Source organism: Ziziphus jujuba, chromosome 5 (genome assembly GCF_031755915.1).
Source record: "Ziziphus jujuba cultivar Dongzao chromosome 5, ASM3175591v1".
NCBI lineage: Eukaryota > Viridiplantae > Streptophyta > Magnoliopsida > Rosales > Rhamnaceae > Ziziphus > Ziziphus jujuba.
This window is the reverse complement of record NC_083383.1, coordinates 32,059,555-32,078,227: the sequence shown is the minus strand read 5'-3', so window position 1 is coordinate 32,078,227 and position 18,673 is coordinate 32,059,555.

Here is an 18,673-nt window from a genome sequence, read left to right as displayed (position 1 = left end):
TCCACTACGGGATCAATTCTACTACTCACCGGTGCTCCTAGAACAAAATTCACAGACAGTCAAATAAATTAATATTTTATTCGGGTAAATAATACCCGGTACCCGGGGGGTCAAAACACAAACGATATCTAGAATTTACGAGTTATATACCGAATCGAAGCTCGAGTGATGCTAATCACAGATCCGGTCTTAATTTTCGATGATCGTACCCGACGGGGTTTGAATTTCGTCGGGAAGCTTTTCGGGTTTCGGCTCCGCAATTCTCCCAAACCGTCGCGAATTGGCGGAAACGGAAGTCGGATTTGGGTTCAGGAGGTCGAACACTGCGGACTGGAGCTGGCCGGAATTTTCGGGTACTCGCCGGAACAGTAATTTCCGGCGGGCCGCCACGTCACCGGCAACCGTCGCCGGAACAGTATTTTCCGACGGTGGCCGTTTGCTGTGAAATTTTGCCGATTTGTAGATCGTGAGGAGAGCAATCCAACGGGACCGACGGTGAGCAAAACGGAGGTCGGACGGCGGAGAAATCACCGTTTGAAGATTTTCGACCCCTCGCCGGAAAACGCTCCGATCCCGGCGCGTCGGTGGTCCGATGGCCGTGATTTTTGGTGGGTAGGCCGGACTTGAGGAGAGGATGCTGGGTGTATGGCGCGTGTACTGTATATCGGCCGGAATAGTGCCGATTCGCGGTGGCCGGCGGTGGAGGGGAAAAATCGCCGCCAAACTTCGGACGTCCGATCCGGGCGCGTCCGGCGGCCGTTCGCCGTGAAATTTGGAGGTTTTGCCGGAAATGAGGTGGGCAAGCTTTCTGTCCGGCGCGTGTACAGTAACTCGGCCGGAACAGTGGCAAAATCCGGTGGCCGGCGGTGGCTCTCTCTCTCTCTCTTTCTCTCTCCTCTCTCTCTTTCTCTCTCTTCTCTCTCTTTCTCTCTCTTCCCCGAGAGTTTTTCAAAATTAAAACCCTGCGTGACACTGTTCATGCCACGTGGACCAATCAGAAACTGACACGTGGCGTTTCACTGTTCACGACCCAAAAACATTAAAATAATACGGTATCCGGTAAACTTCAAACGTCCATAACTTTTTAACCGGATGTCCGATTTAAGCGTGCCGCTAGTCTATGAACTCGTATCGACGAGTACTTTACAACCATACAAGAGTCAACTCACAATTACATCACAAGAAAAAGTCAACTCCCGGAACCTTTTAGACAGTTTACACTTCAACTTGTTTTGCCCATAACTTTCAAACCGTAGCTCCGTTTTCGACGTGCTACTAGTCTACGAACTCAGGGCGTCATGCACTTCGCCACGGTACCCTGGTCAACTCGAAATTCCCACCGAGTCAAAAAGTCAACTTTTGACCCCTTTGGTCAACGGTCAACGGTCAACCTCGGTCAACGTGCACGGATTCCGGTGCGATTCGGGACGGGGTGTTACAGCCTTCCCCCGTTACAAAAATTTCGTCCTCGAAATTTCCGCACGTCACTGGAACAGATACGGGTACTGCTCACGCATCTGTGCTTCGGGTTCCCACGTTGCTTCCTCGACTAAGTGGTTCCTTGCCAACCAATCCATGCCCAACACTACTTCAAGTCCGGATAGATCCAACAGGATCAGGTCTGCTTCCATCCCTTGATCTGTGAAATCGTCGGGCGTAGTCCTGGCTCCCTGCTGCGTCATAGCAAACACCCGGCCTTGACTTGTCTGCTGGGTTCTCCTTCCTCTACCTCGACTCGATCCTGCAGACGGCTGTACTGATCCCGAAGAAACTCCTACTGGCTGACTCCCCTGGGAACTCTATCCTGGAAATACCCTTGTATGCTGTGTCCGTCGACCTGCTTCTAGCACACTGCCACTACCATAAGGGCAATCCCTCCTTATGTGACCTGGCTGCCCACACCGAAAGCATAAACCATCCATCTGACACTGCCCCGAATGATTCCCCCTACAAAGTGGACAAATCCGCGGAGAACCAATGCGTGACTGCTGGTACGAGCTTGTATCCACACTGATCGAATGGCGAGCTGGCTGGGGCATACGATAACTATCTCTCCTCTGGAATCTGCCTCGTGGGCTTAACCCATCATTGTCTGAGCCTGAACTATGGCTTCTTTTAGTTGCCCCCTGTTGAGGTACTCCGCTATACGAACCTTCGAATGATCTGCGCCTCGAGGGTCTGTGTATCTCCTCCTGTCTCTCTAGCTCGAGCGCTGCATCCCTGGCGGACTGATAGGTGGGATGTACTGATCCAGAAAGGGTGTAGCCGATGCTCTCTTTCAATCCGTCTATGAACCTCACCTTCTTCGTGTGATCGTCGGGAATTAGGTGCATGTAGAATTCTGATAGTTCTCGGAATCTCCTCTTGTACTCTGTCACTGTCATGTTCCCCTGTCGTAGTTCTTCGAACTCTCTCCTTCTTGCTTCACGGTAGGCAGGAGGACAAAACTCAGTAGAGAAGGCCATCTTGAACTGATCCCACGTATGCCTTGCACGAACAACTGGGCTAACTTCTCGGGTGAAAAACGTTCTCGCACCGGTAGGAAGTGTGCCGACTTGGTGAGACGATCAATGATTACCCAAATGCCGTCGTACCTTCTAGGTGTGGAAGGAAGCTTGAATACGAAGTCCATGTTGAGTTCTTCCCACTTCCACACGGGAATCGGTAAAGGTTGGAGTAGTCCCGAAGGCTTCTGTCTTTCTGCTTTCACTTGTTGACAAATCAAACACTTTGATACGAAGTCTGCCACTTCTCTCTTCATACCAATCCACCAATAATACTTAACAAGCGTCCGATACATCTTGGTACTCCCAGGATGCATCGCATACATCGAGCTGTGCGCCTCCTCTAAAATCGTCCTGGAATATCCGGAACACAAAGTCGTCCTTTATACACGAGGGCTCCATCCCTCCTTATGGAAAATTCCGGATCAAGACCTTCTTGTACCTTGCCCTTAATTGTCCTCAACTTAGGATCTTCCATTTGGGTCTCTACTATACGATCCACCAACACCGGTCGTACCTGGAAGCTAGCCATGAGAACTCCTGAAGGATGCATATGCATTAACACCCCCATCTTCTTCAACTCCACCATGAGAGGTAGTTGGATGACTTGGATGTGAGCAAGGGATCCAGTAGCCTTCCCACTCAAAGCATCTGCCACTACATTCGCCTAATAGTGACTTTAACTTCCCTCTTGTGCAACTTTCCTTCTCATGCCCACTAATTAAGGATAGTCAAATTGGTCCACGAGAACACGATCTACAAGTCTTGGTCATAGTCGAACGCTAACCATAAGGTGCTTCTAAAGCATGCATCCTTAAACCAACAACCAACTCTCGTGACTCGATCAGCACTTTAAAAGGTTAGATTAGAACTTAAGTCTAATTTCCTCAAATACTGGTATCACCAAGTTAAGGTTGAGATTAATTCACTTATCTTCGATTACCCTCCTAGTACTTACAATTATAAAACCCTTGCTCCTCATTGATTAACCAATAGTCTTAACCTCGACAAACATCAATCTTTCTTTTAACTAAATTCATCAAGGTCATGAATAAAATTCTCAACATCCAAATATCATTCTTGAAAACCCTAAGTTTCCCTTATTTCAAATAAATTCCATGAATCCACACCTCAAGCAATAAGAAATTTAAATCTTAATTCTAGCATCACCACCAATACTATGAACAAATCACTAGATCCTTAACCCAATTAAGTATTCCACACTTCTTAAATTCTAACTCCGTCCCAAAAATCATACTCCTTATCATTGTAAATTATCACCAACAATATCAACCACCTTGAATCGATAAAGCACCACCAATACGAACCTTAAATCTCCAAGGAAATAAGATATCAAGATCTTAGCTTCTAGAATGAAAAATAACCATGCTTAAACATCCAACCATGCCTAAGGAATCATCCTCATCTCATTAACCTCATCAACCACCAAGTAGAACTTTAGTCGCTATCCGGATCTTGCTTGATTCTCTAAACGCTGTCGTACCTTCTCTTTGTGAATGATAGTTTAAGCACGAAATCCATATTTACATCTCCCTACTTTTACTTATCGGTGACCTAAGTACCTTTATTCGGATCTTGCAACTTCCTTTATCGTGCCAAACCACCATGTCATCCAGTGAGCATTCCATACGTCTTGGTACCCTTGGGGTGTATCGCATACATTGAATCACATGCTTCCTTTAGGATCTCCTTTTTGAACTCAACGATACCCTACTTTGGATTCTTAATTGGCGATACTTAACCTTAAGTCGCTTTTGGAAAAACCATAACATAAAACAAATAATAAAATATATTTTTCAAATATACCTAACTTGCATAGGCAATTGTTAAAACTCCACATTGAAATTCATATCTTAAAATCCATAGCATAAAATAAAATATGCACGCTTGTAATGGAGGTACGTACAACACCTTCTACATGTTACGTAATCCATGATTCCAACTGTCGCCGACACTCTGCTACCAATACAAACCAGGGTGGTTGCCTATATTGGCCGTCCAATTCCCCGGGCTCGTAGGCAACATGATCATGGGGCTAGCTCTACATGGACCACATTGGTTCGCCGCCTCCATATGGTGCAGTATAATATCAAACAATATAACATACAGATACATGTATGAACACAAACCAAAAATACTTGAATAAAACACCTTTAATTTCAAATACCACTTTGAAAAGTATTTAATTTTGATAATCGATCGGAAATATATTTTTGACGCCTTGAAATCGATCGATCGACACACATCCTTAGACAATCATCTTTCTCCTCCATGAACGAAACGGATACCATTCACGATGATAAGCTTGACCTTCAAAAAGAAAAGGCATCCTCGACCATCGACTAGGCCATAGGAATTTCCTGTTAGGCTAGATGATCCTAATTGACACCCTCGAAGATTAGAGTTATTCAAACTCGGGCAACGAATTTACTTCGAGACAAACAGAAAGAAAGCTTTCACACGGGTAAAACGAGAGACTAGACATGGATGGGACACACAACAATGCACAGTCCCTTCGGAATACTAGAACCTAGAGCTCTGATACCAACTGTCAGGACCCGTCCAGAATTCCTCCCCGGAACCCTAGACAAGCCCTGATCCCAGGGAAATACCACCGAACCTTCCAACGGAAAATCCGGCAGCACCTCCCCTAAGGGATTTACTTACCATAAATTTACCTGCACTGAAAACACACTTCAAAAATATCCCCTTATTCCTCCTACAATACTACAAATTGGTTCCACAATTTTCAGCACTTCGAAATAAATACAGTAATCCAGTACATAATAAATACAACAAGAATGAAAGAAATAGTACAACTGCAATAAAGAAGAACAGGGTACTTCACGAAGTAAAACAGCGATGAAGATCAAGTCCGCTCTGGATGAACACCGACAACCTGGTACCTAGAGGAACGGAATTTAAGAGTGTGAGATGCTAATCATCTCAGTGAGCGACCCTACTACTATACCATATAATATCACAGTAATAAGTATATAAATAATAATTATTTGGAAATAATATTTTCTCTCAAAACCCTTACAATTCTCTCAGTTGGAAAGGTTCCCCTTTTAAAACCTTTTCACAAAACCCTTTATTCATATTCCTCGAAAACCAAGACATCAATTAAATACCAGAAGCGGTAACAATTATATTTTTAATTCCAATTCAGTTTCCAAACATTTTATTTTTAAAACACAGTTCTGAAAATCATTTGATGCACCCACTATATACCAGTGGCGCCAACAGTACCCAGCGTCCCAAGGTACCGCCAGACAGGAGGTTATAGAGAGAAACCGGCATACGGTCGCGTGGCGTCCCACAGCGCCGCTGCTAACCTGGTGTCCCGGCCAAAGGGGGGTGGCCGCCCTCTCCGATGGCATCCACAGGACACCCTCATAATATCAACCGCGCGCTACTCACACCCACCTGCGCGCTAATCACAACCGTGTGCACACTAACCATATCACATATACCATATCACATAATCAGAACACCAGTACGTGCACGGTGCATCTAAAAATTATAAAATCCATAAATTTAAATCATAAAACAAATTTCACATTTTTCATAAGCATAGCGGGCATAATCCATCCGCTTGAACCGGGAAATTCTCCACAATTTCCTTATAATCCATACCATAAATTCCATGATTTTCAAATCCACCAACTCCCAAATCCATCAATTCAAATATCCACATTTTTTCCAAGCATAAATAATTTCTCGAAATATCAAAATCAAATCTCATAATATTCCATGGGCATATTTTATAAAAATTGAAATCACCAACATAACCAAATATTTTCCTTGAAAATCAAATCATGCCCAATTTACTATTAAAACCACACCAATTTCAAAATCCTCAAAACCATAAAATAATTTCACATGGCATAAATTTGTAAAATGCACATTTTCTTAAATCCAATAATTTCACAATTAATTCCACAATATTCCAAATAAATATTTGGCACATAGAAATTAAATTCCAAATATTTAAATCACACATAATATATCCACCAATTAAATTCCCAAAATTAATTCGAAGGTGGGTCACTCACCTGGAGCACGCAATTAACCCATGATCCACTACGGGATCAATTCTACTACTCACCGGTGCTCCTAGAACAAAATTCACAGACAGTCAAATAAATTAATATTTTATTCGGGTAAATAATACCCGGTACCCGGGGGGTCAAAACACAAACGATATCTAGAATTTACGAGTTATATACCGAATCGAAGCTCGAGTGATGCTAATCACAGATCCGGTCTTAATTTTCGATGATCGTACCCGACGGGGTTTGAATTTCGTCGGGAAGCTTTTCGGGTTTCGGCTCCGCAATTCTCCCAAACCGTCGCGAATTGGCGGAAACGGAAGTCGGATTTGGGTTCAGGAGGTCGAACACTGCGGACTGGAGCTGGCCGGAATTTTCGGGTACTCGCCGGAACAGTAATTTCCGGCGGGCCGCCACGTCACCGGCAACCGTCGCCGGAACAGTATTTTCCGACGGTGGCCGTTTGCTGTGAAATTTTGCCGATTTGTAGATCGTGAGGAGAGCAATCCAACGGGACCGACGGTGAGCAAAACGGAGGTCGGACGGCGGAGAAATCACCGTTTGAAGATTTTCGACCCCTCGCCGGAAAACGCTCCGATCCCGGCGCGTCGGTGGTCCGATGGCCGTGATTTTTGGTGGGTAGGCCGGACTTGAGGAGAGGATGCTGGGTGTATGGCGCGTGTACTGTATATCGGCCGGAATAGTGCCGATTCGCGGTGGCCGGCGGTGGAGGGGAAAAATCGCCGCCAAACTTCGGACGTCCGATCCGGGCGCGTCCGGCGGCCGTTCGCCGTGAAATTTGGAGGTTTTGCCGGAAATGAGGTGGGCAAGCTTTCTGTCCGGCGCGTGTACAGTAACTCGGCCGGAACAGTGGCAAAATCCGGTGGCCGGCGGTGGCTCTCTCTCTCTCTCTTTCTCTCTCCTCTCTCTCTTTCTCTCTCTTCTCTCTCTTTCTCTCTCTTCCCCGAGAGTTTTTCAAAATTAAAACCCTGCGTGACACTGTTCATGCCACGTGGACCAATCAGAAACTGACACGTGGCGTTTCACTGTTCACGACCCAAAAACATTAAAATAATACGGTATCCGGTAAACTTCAAACGTCCATAACTTTTTAACCGGATGTCCGATTTAAGCGTGCCGCTAGTCTATGAACTCGTATCGACGAGTACTTTACAACCATACAAGAGTCAACTCACAATTACATCACAAGAAAAAGTCAACTCCCGGAACCTTTTAGACAGTTTACACTTCAACTTGTTTTGCCCATAACTTTCAAACCGTAGCTCCGTTTTCGACGTGCTACTAGTCTACGAACTCAGGGCGTCATGCACTTCGCCACGGTACCCTGGTCAACTCGAAATTCCCACCGAGTCAAAAAGTCAACTTTTGACCCCTTTGGTCAACGGTCAACGGTCAACCTCGGTCAACGTGCACGGATTCCGGTGCGATTCGGGACGGGGTGTTACAGCCTTCCCCCGTTACAAAAATTTCGTCCTCGAAATTTCCGCACGTCACTGGAACAGATACGGGTACTGCTCACGCATCTGTGCTTCGGGTTCCCACGTTGCTTCCTCGACTAAGTGGTTCCTTGCCAACCAATCCATGCCCAACACTACTTCAAGTCCGGATAGATCCAACAGGATCAGGTCTGCTTCCATCCCTTGATCTGTGAAATCGTCGGGCGTAGTCCTGGCTCCCTGCTGCGTCATAGCAAACACCCGGCCTTGACTTGTCTGCTGGGTTCTCCTTCCTCTACCTCGACTCGATCCTGCAGACGGCTGTACTGATCCCGAAGAAACTCCTACTGGCTGACTCCCCTGGGAACTCTATCCTGGAAATACCCTTGTATGCTGTGTCCGTCGACCTGCTTCTAGCACACTGCCACTACCATAAGGGCAATCCCTCCTTATGTGACCTGGCTGCCCACACCGAAAGCATAAACCATCCATCTGACACTGCCCCGAATGATTCCCCCTACAAAGTGGACAAATCCGCGGAGAACCAATGCGTGACTGCTGGTACGAGCTTGTATCCACACTGATCGAATGGCGAGCTGGCTGGGGCATACGATAACTATCTCTCCTCTGGAATCTGCCTCGTGGGCTTAACCCATCATTGTCTGAGCCTGAACTATGGCTTCTTTTAGTTGCCCCCTGTTGAGGTACTCCGCTATACGAACCTTCGAATGATCTGCGCCTCGAGGGTCTGTGTATCTCCTCCTGTCTCTCTAGCTCGAGCGCTGCATCCCTGGCGGACTGATAGGTGGGATGTACTGATCCAGAAAGGGTGTAGCCGATGCTCTCTTTCAATCCGTCTATGAACCTCACCTTCTTCGTGTGATCGTCGGGAATTAGGTGCATGTAGAATTCTGATAGTTCTCGGAATCTCCTCTTGTACTCTGTCACTGTCATGTTCCCCTGTCGTAGTTCTTCGAACTCTCTCCTTCTTGCTTCACGGTAGGCAGGAGGACAAAACTCAGTAGAGAAGGCCATCTTGAACTGATCCCACGTATGCCTTGCACGAACAACTGGGCTAACTTCTCGGGTGAAAAACGTTCTCGCACCGGTAGGAAGTGTGCCGACTTGGTGAGACGATCAATGATTACCCAAATGCCGTCGTACCTTCTAGGTGTGGAAGGAAGCTTGAATACGAAGTCCATGTTGAGTTCTTCCCACTTCCACACGGGAATCGGTAAAGGTTGGAGTAGTCCCGAAGGCTTCTGTCTTTCTGCTTTCACTTGTTGACAAATCAAACACTTTGATACGAAGTCTGCCACTTCTCTCTTCATACCAATCCACCAATAATACTTAACAAGCGTCCGATACATCTTGGTACTCCCAGGATGCATCGCATACATCGAGCTGTGCGCCTCCTCTAAAATCGTCCTGGAATATCCGGAACACAAAGTCGTCCTTTATACACGAGGGCTCCATCCCTCCTTATGGAAAATTCCGGATCAAGACCTTCTTGTACCTTGCCCTTAATTGTCCTCAACTTAGGATCTTCCATTTGGGTCTCTACTATACGATCCACCAACACCGGTCGTACCTGGAAGCTAGCCATGAGAACTCCTGAAGGATGCATATGCATTAACACCCCCATCTTCTTCAACTCCACCATGAGAGGTAGTTGGATGACTTGGATGTGAGCAAGGGATCCAGTAGCCTTCCCACTCAAAGCATCTGCCACTACATTCGCCTAATAGTGACTTTAACTTCCCTCTTGTGCAACTTTCCTTCTCATGCCCACTAATTAAGGATAGTCAAATTGGTCCACGAGAACACGATCTACAAGTCTTGGTCATAGTCGAACGCTAACCATAAGGTGCTTCTAAAGCATGCATCCTTAAACCAACAACCAACTCTCGTGACTCGATCAGCACTTTAAAAGGTTAGATTAGAACTTAAGTCTAATTTCCTCAAATACTGGTATCACCAAGTTAAGGTTGAGATTAATTCACTTATCTTCGATTACCCTCCTAGTACTTACAATTATAAAACCCTTGCTCCTCATTGATTAACCAATAGTCTTAACCTCGACAAACATCAATCTTTCTTTTAACTAAATTCATCAAGGTCATGAATAAAATTCTCAACATCCAAATATCATTCTTGAAAACCCTAAGTTTCCCTTATTTCAAATAAATTCCATGAATCCACACCTCAAGCAATAAGAAATTTAAATCTTAATTCTAGCATCACCACCAATACTATGAACAAATCACTAGATCCTTAACCCAATTAAGTATTCCACACTTCTTAAATTCTAACTCCGTCCCAAAAATCATACTCCTTATCATTGTAAATTATCACCAACAATATCAACCACCTTGAATCGATAAAGCACCACCAATACGAACCTTAAATCTCCAAGGAAATAAGATATCAAGATCTTAGCTTCTAGAATGAAAAATAACCATGCTTAAACATCCAACCATGCCTAAGGAATCATCCTCATCTCATTAACCTCATCAACCACCAAGTAGAACTTTAGTCGCTATCCGGATCTTGCTTGATTCTCTAAACGCTGTCGTACCTTCTCTTTGTGAATGATAGTTTAAGCACGAAATCCATATTTACATCTCCCTACTTTTACTTATCGGTGACCTAAGTACCTTTATTCGGATCTTGCAACTTCCTTTATCGTGCCAAACCACCATGTCATCCAGTGAGCATTCCATACGTCTTGGTACCCTTGGGGTGTATCGCATACATTGAATCACGTGCTTCCTTTAGGATCTCCTTTTTGAACTCAACGATACCCTACTTTGGATTCTTAATTGGCGATACTTAACCTTAAGTCGCTTTTGGAAAAACCATAACATAAAACAAATAATAAAATATATTTTTCAAATATACCTAACTTGCATAGGCAATTGTTAAAACTCCACATTGAAATTCATATCTTAAAATCCATAGCATAAAATAAAATATGCACGCTTGTAATGGAGGTACGTACAACACCTTCTACATGTTACGTAATCCATGATTCCAACTGTCGCCGACACTCTGCTACCAATACAAACCAGGGTGGTTGCCTATATTGGCCGTCCAATTCCCCGGGCTCGTAGGCAACATGATCATGGGGCTAGCTCTACATGGACCACATTGGTTCGCCGCCTCCATATGGTGCAGTATAATATCAAACAATATAACATACAGATACATGTATGAACACAAACCAAAAATACTTGAATAAAACACCTTTAATTTCAAATACCACTTTGAAAAGTATTTAATTTTGATAATCGATCGGAAATATATTTTTGACGCCTTGAAATCGATCGATCGACACACATCCTTAGACAATCATCTTTCTCCTCCATGAACGAAACGGATACCATTCACGATGATAAGCTTGACCTTCAAAAAGAAAAGGCATCCTCGACCATCGACTAGGCCATAGGAATTTCCTGTTAGGCTAGATGATCCTAATTGACACCCTCGAAGATTAGAGTTATTCAAACTCGGGCAACGAATTTACTTCGAGACAAACAGAAAGAAAGCTTTCACACGGGTAAAACGAGAGACTAGACATGGATGGGACACACAACAATGCACAGTCCCTTCGGAATACTAGAACCTAGAGCTCTGATACCAACTGTCAGGACCCGTCCAGAATTCCTCCCCGGAACCCTAGACAAGCCCTGATCCCAGGGAAATACCACCGAACCTTCCAACGGAAAATCCGGCAGCACCTCCCCTAAGGGATTTACTTACCATAAATTTACCTGCACTGAAAACACACTTCAAAAATATCCCCTTATTCCTCCTACAATACTACAAATTGGTTCCACAATTTTCAGCACTTCGAAATAAATACAGTAATCCAGTACATAATAAATACAACAAGAATGAAAGAAATAGTACAACTGCAATAAAGAAGAACAGGGTACTTCACGAAGTAAAACAGCGATGAAGATCAAGTCCGCTCTGGATGAACACCGACAACCTGGTACCTAGAGGAACGGAATTTAAGAGTGTGAGATGCTAATCATCTCAGTGAGCGACCCTACTACTATACCATATAATATCACAGTAATAAGTATATAAATAATAATTATTTGGAAATAATATTTTCTCTCAAAACCCTTACAATTCTCTCAGTTGGAAAGGTTCCCCTTTTAAAACCTTTTCACAAAACCCTTTATTCATATTCCTCGAAAACCAAGACATCAATTAAATACCAGAAGCGGTAACAATTATATTTTTAATTCCAATTCAGTTTCCAAACATTTTATTTTTAAAACACAGTTCTGAAAATCATTTGATGCACCCACTATATACCAGTGGCGCCAACAGTACCCAGCGTCCCAAGGTACCGCCAGACAGGAGGTTATAGAGAGAAACCGGCATACGGTCGCGTGGCGTCCCACAGCGCCGCTGCTAACCTGGTGTCCCGGCCAAAGGGGGGTGGCCGCCCTCTCCGATGGCATCCACAGGACACCCTCATAATATCAACCGCGCGCTACTCACACCCACCTGCGCGCTAATCACAACCGTGTGCACACTAACCATATCACATATACCATATCACATAATCAGAACACCAGTACGTGCACGGTGCATCTAAAAATTATAAAATCCATAAATTTAAATCATAAAACAAATTTCACATTTTTCATAAGCATAGCGGGCATAATCCATCCGCTTGAACCGGGAAATTCTCCACAATTTCCTTATAATCCATACCATAAATTCCATGATTTTCAAATCCACCAACTCCCAAATCCATCAATTCAAATATCCACATTTTTTCCAAGCATAAATAATTTCTCGAAATATCAAAATCAAATCTCATAATATTCCATGGGCATATTTTATAAAAATTGAAATCACCAACATAACCAAATATTTTCCTTGAAAATCAAATCATGCCCAATTTACTATTAAAACCACACCAATTTCAAAATCCTCAAAACCATAAAATAATTTCACATGGCATAAATTTGTAAAATGCACATTTTCTTAAATCCAATAATTTCACAATTAATTCCACAATATTCCAAATAAATATTTGGCACATAGAAATTAAATTCCAAATATTTAAATCACACATAATATATCCACCAATTAAATTCCCAAAATTAATTCGAAGGTGGGTCACTCACCTGGAGCACGCAATTAACCCATGATCCACTACGGGATCAATTCTACTACTCACCGGTGCTCCTAGAACAAAATTCACAGACAGTCAAATAAATTAATATTTTATTCGGGTAAATAATACCCGGTACCCGGGGGGTCAAAACACAAACGATATCTAGAATTTACGAGTTATATACCGAATCGAAGCTCGAGTGATGCTAATCACAGATCCGGTCTTAATTTTCGATGATCGTACCCGACGGGGTTTGAATTTCGTCGGGAAGCTTTTCGGGTTTCGGCTCCGCAATTCTCCCAAACCGTCGCGAATTGGCGGAAACGGAAGTCGGATTTGGGTTCAGGAGGTCGAACACTGCGGACTGGAGCTGGCCGGAATTTTCGGGTACTCGCCGGAACAGTAATTTCCGGCGGGCCGCCACGTCACCGGCAACCGTCGCCGGAACAGTATTTTCCGACGGTGGCCGTTTGCTGTGAAATTTTGCCGATTTGTAGATCGTGAGGAGAGCAATCCAACGGGACCGACGGTGAGCAAAACGGAGGTCGGACGGCGGAGAAATCACCGTTTGAAGATTTTCGACCCCTCGCCGGAAAACGCTCCGATCCCGGCGCGTCGGTGGTCCGATGGCCGTGATTTTTGGTGGGTAGGCCGGACTTGAGGAGAGGATGCTGGGTGTATGGCGCGTGTACTGTATATCGGCCGGAATAGTGCCGATTCGCGGTGGCCGGCGGTGGAGGGGAAAAATCGCCGCCAAACTTCGGACGTCCGATCCGGGCGCGTCCGGCGGCCGTTCGCCGTGAAATTTGGAGGTTTTGCCGGAAATGAGGTGGGCAAGCTTTCTGTCCGGTGCGTGTACAGTAACTCGGCCGGAACAGTGGCAAAATCCGGTGGCCGGCGGTGGCTCTCTCTCTCTCTCTTTCTCTCTCCTCTCTCTCTTTCTCTCTCTTCTCTCTCTTTCTCTCTCTTCCCCGAGAGTTTTTCAAAATTAAAACCCTGCGTGACACTGTTCATGCCACGTGGACCAATCAGAAACTGACACGTGGCGTTTCACTGTTCACGACCCAAAAACATTAAAATAATACGGTATCCGGTAAACTTCAAATGTCCATAACTTTTTAACCGGATGTCCGATTTAAGCGTGCCGCTAGTCTATGAACTCGTATCGACGAGTACTTTACAACCATACAAGAGTCAACTCACAATTACATCACAAGAAAAAGTCAACTCCCGGAACCTTTTAGACAGTTTACACTTCAACTTGTTTTGCCCATAACTTTCAAACCGTAGCTCCGTTTTCGACGTGCTACTAGTCTACGAACTCAGGGCGTCATGCACTTCGCCACGGTACCCTGGTCAACTCGAAATTCCCACCGAGTCAAAAAGTCAACTTTTGACCCCTTTGGTCAACGGTCAACGGTCAACCTCGGTCAACGTGCACGGATTCCGGTGCGATTCGGGACGGGGTGTTACAGCCTTCCCCCGTTACAAAAATTTCGTCCTCGAAATTTCCGCACGTCACTGGAACAGATACGGGTACTGCTCACGCATCTGTGCTTCGGGTTCCCACGTTGCTTCCTCGACTAAGTGGTTCCTTGCCAACCAATCCATGCCCAACACTACTTCAAGTCCGGATAGATCCAACAGGATCAGGTCTGCTTCCATCCCTTGATCTGTGAAATCGTCGGGCGTAGTCCTGGCTCCCTGCTGCGTCATAGCAAACACCCGGCCTTGACTTGTCTGCTGGGTTCTCCTTCCTCTACCTCGACTCGATCCTGCAGACGGCTGTACTGATCCCGAAGAAACTCCTACTGGCTGACTCCCCTGGGAACTCTATCCTGGAAATACCCTTGTATGCTGTGTCCGTCGACCTGCTTCTAGCACACTGCCACTACCATAAGGGCAATCCCTCCTTATGTGACCTGGCTGCCCACACCGAAAGCATAAACCATCCATCTGACACTGCCCCGAATGATTCCCCCTACAAAGTGGACAAATCCGCGGAGAACCAATGCGTGACTGCTGGTACGAGCTTGTATCCACACTGATCGAATGGCGAGCTGGCTGGGGCATACGATAACTATCTCTCCTCTGGAATCTGCCTCGTGGGCTTAACCCATCATTGTCTGAGCCTGAACTATGGCTTCTTTTAGTTGCCCCCTGTTGAGGTACTCCGCTATACGAACCTTCGAATGATCTGCGCCTCGAGGGTCTGTGTATCTCCTCCTGTCTCTCTAGCTCGAGCGCTGCATCCCTGGCGGACTGATAGGTGGGATGTACTGATCCAGAAAGGGTGTAGCCGATGCTCTCTTTCAATCCGTCTATGAACCTCACCTTCTTCGTGTGATCGTCGGGAATTAGGTGCATGTAGAATTCTGATAGTTCTCGGAATCTCCTCTTGTACTCTGTCACTGTCATGTTCCCCTGTCGTAGTTCTTCGAACTCTCTCCTTCTTGCTTCACGGTAGGCAGGAGGACAAAACTCAGTAGAGAAGGCCATCTTGAACTGATCCCACGTATGCCTTGCACGAACAACTGGGCTAACTTCTCGGGTGAAAAACGTTCTCGCACCGGTAGGAAGTGTGCCGACTTGGTGAGACGATCAATGATTACCCAAATGCCGTCGTACCTTCTAGGTGTGGAAGGAAGCTTGAATACGAAGTCCATGTTGAGTTCTTCCCACTTCCACACGGGAATCGGTAAAGGTTGGAGTAGTCCCGAAGGCTTCTGTCTTTCTGCTTTCACTTGTTGACAAATCAAACACTTTGATACGAAGTCTGCCACTTCTCTCTTCATACCAATCCACCAATAATACTTAACAAGCGTCCGATACATCTTGGTACTCCCAGGATGCATCGCATACATCGAGCTGTGCGCCTCCTCTAAAATCGTCCTGGAATATCCGGAACACAAAGTCGTCCTTTATACACGAGGGCTCCATCCCTCCTTATGGAAAATTCCGGATCAAGACCTTCTTGTACCTTGCCCTTAATTGTCCTCAACTTAGGATCTTCCATTTGGGTCTCTACTATACGATCCACCAACACCGGTCGTACCTGGAAGCTAGCCATGAGAACTCCTGAAGGATGCATATGCATTAACACCCCCATCTTCTTCAACTCCACCATGAGAGGTAGTTGGATGACTTGGATGTGAGCAAGGGATCCAGTAGCCTTCCCACTCAAAGCATCTGCCACTACATTCGCCTAATAGTGACTTTAACTTCCCTCTTGTGCAACTTTCCTTCTCATGCCCACTAATTAAGGATAGTCAAATTGGTCCACGAGAACACGATCTACAAGTCTTGGTCATAGTCGAACGCTAACCATAAGGTGCTTCTAAAGCATGCATCCTTAAACCAACAACCAACTCTCGTGACTCGATCAGCACTTTAAAAGGTTAGATTAGAACTTAAGTCTAATTTCCTCAAATACTGGTATCACCAAGTTAAGGTTGAGATTAATTCACTTATCTTCGATTACCCTCCTAGTACTTACAATTATAAAACCCTTGCTCCTCATTGATTAACCAATAGTCTTAACCTCGACAAACATCAATCTTTCTTTTAACTAAATTCATCAAGGTCATGAATAAAATTCTCAACATCCAAATATCATTCTTGAAAACCCTAAGTTTCCCTTATTTCAAATAAATTCCATGAATCCACACCTCAAGCAATAAGAAATTTAAATCTTAATTCTAGCATCACCACCAATACTATGAACAAATCACTAGATCCTTAACCCAATTAAGTATTCCACACTTCTTAAATTCTAACTCCGTCCCAAAAATCATACTCCTTATCATTGTAAATTATCACCAACAATATCAACCACCTTGAATCGATAAAGCACCACCAATACGAACCTTAAATCTCCAAGGAAATAAGATATCAAGATCTTAGCTTCTAGAATGAAAAATAACCATGCTTAAACATCCAACCATGCCTAAGGAATCATCCTCATCTCATTAACCTCATCAACCACCAAGTAGAACTTTAGTCGCTATCCGGATCTTGCTTGATTCTCTAAACGCTGTCGTACCTTCTCTTTGTGAATGATAGTTTAAGCACGAAATCCATATTTACATCTCCCTACTTTTACTTATCGGTGACCTAAGTACCTTTATTCGGATCTTGCAACTTCCTTTATCGTGCCAAACCACCATGTCATCCAGTGAGCATTCCATACGTCTTGGTACCCTTGGGGTGTATCGCATACATTGAATCACGTGCTTCCTTTAGGATCTCCTTTTTGAACTCAACGATACCCTACTTTGGATTCTTAATTGGCGATACTTAACCTTAAGTCGCTTTTGGAAAAACCATAACATAAAACAAATAATAAAATATATTTTTCAAATATACCTAACTTGCATAGGCAATTGTTAAAACTCCACATTGAAATTCATATCTTAAAATCCATAGCATAAAATAAAATATGCACGCTTGTAATGGAGGTACGTACAACACCTTCTACATGTTACGTAATCCATGATTCCAACTGTCGCCGACACTCTGCTACCAATACAAACCAGGGTGGTTGCCTATATTGGCCGTCCAATTCCCCGGGCTCGTAGGCAACATGATCATGGGGCTAGCTCTACATGGACCACATTGGTTCGCCGCCTCCATATGGTGCAGTATAATATCAAACAATATAACATACAGATACATGTATGAACACAAACCAAAAATACTTGAATAAAACACCTTTAATTTCAAATACCACTTTGAAAAGTATTTAATTTTGATAATCGATCGGAAATATATTTTTGACGCCTTGAAATCGATCGATCGACACACATCCTTAGACAATCATCTTTCTCCTCCATGAACGAAACGGATACCATTCACGATGATAAGCTTGACCTTCAAAAAGAAAAGGCATCCTCGACCATCGACTAGGCCATAGGAATTTCCTGTTAGGCTAGATGATCCTAATTGACACCCTCGAAGATTAGAGTTATTCAAACTCGGGCAACGAATTTACTTCGAGACAAACAGAAAGAAAGCTTTCACACGGGTAAAACGAGAGACTAGACATGGATGGGACACACAACAATGCACAGTCCCTTCGGAATACTAGAACCTAGAGCTCTGATACCAACTGTCAGGACCCATCCAGAATTCCTCCCCGGAACCCTAGACAAGCCCTGATCCCAGGGAAATACCACCGAACCTTCCAACGGAAAATCCGGCAGCACCTCCCCTAAGGGATTTACTTACCATAAATTTACCTGCACTGAAAACACACTTCAAAAATATCCCCTTATTCCTCCTACAATACTACAAATTGGTTCCACAATTTTCAGCACTTCGAAATAAATACAGTAATCCAGTACATAATAAATACAACAAGAATGAAAGAAATAGTACAACTGCAATAAAGAAGAACAGGGTACTTCACGAAGTAAAACAGCGATGAAGATCAAGTCCGCTCTGGATGAACACCGACAACCTGGTACCTAGAGGAACGGAATTTAAGAGTGTGAG